This window comes from Merops nubicus, unplaced genomic scaffold (genome assembly GCF_000691845.1).
Source record: "Merops nubicus isolate BGI_N331 unplaced genomic scaffold, ASM69184v1 scaffold13991, whole genome shotgun sequence".
Lineage (NCBI taxonomy): Eukaryota > Metazoa > Chordata > Aves > Coraciiformes > Meropidae > Merops > Merops nubicus.
Window position 1 is genome coordinate 1 of NW_008589099.1, and position 215 is coordinate 215.

Sequence of the window (215 nt, forward strand, 5' to 3'; positions counted from 1 at the left end):
CGCGCCAGAGCACCTCACGGAGCCAGCCCGGCACCACCGCACCCACTCCTCCTGCCCACCACACCCCGCCATGCCCGCGCTGCTCCTCTTCCCACACCCCACGGGGCTCAGCACCGACAGGGCAACATGGCACACAGCCCTCCTCAGGCTGCTGGGCTCTCCACGCTGGGAAAGCGGCTCCCGGGCAGGACCGGGGCTGGCTGCTCCAAACCGGC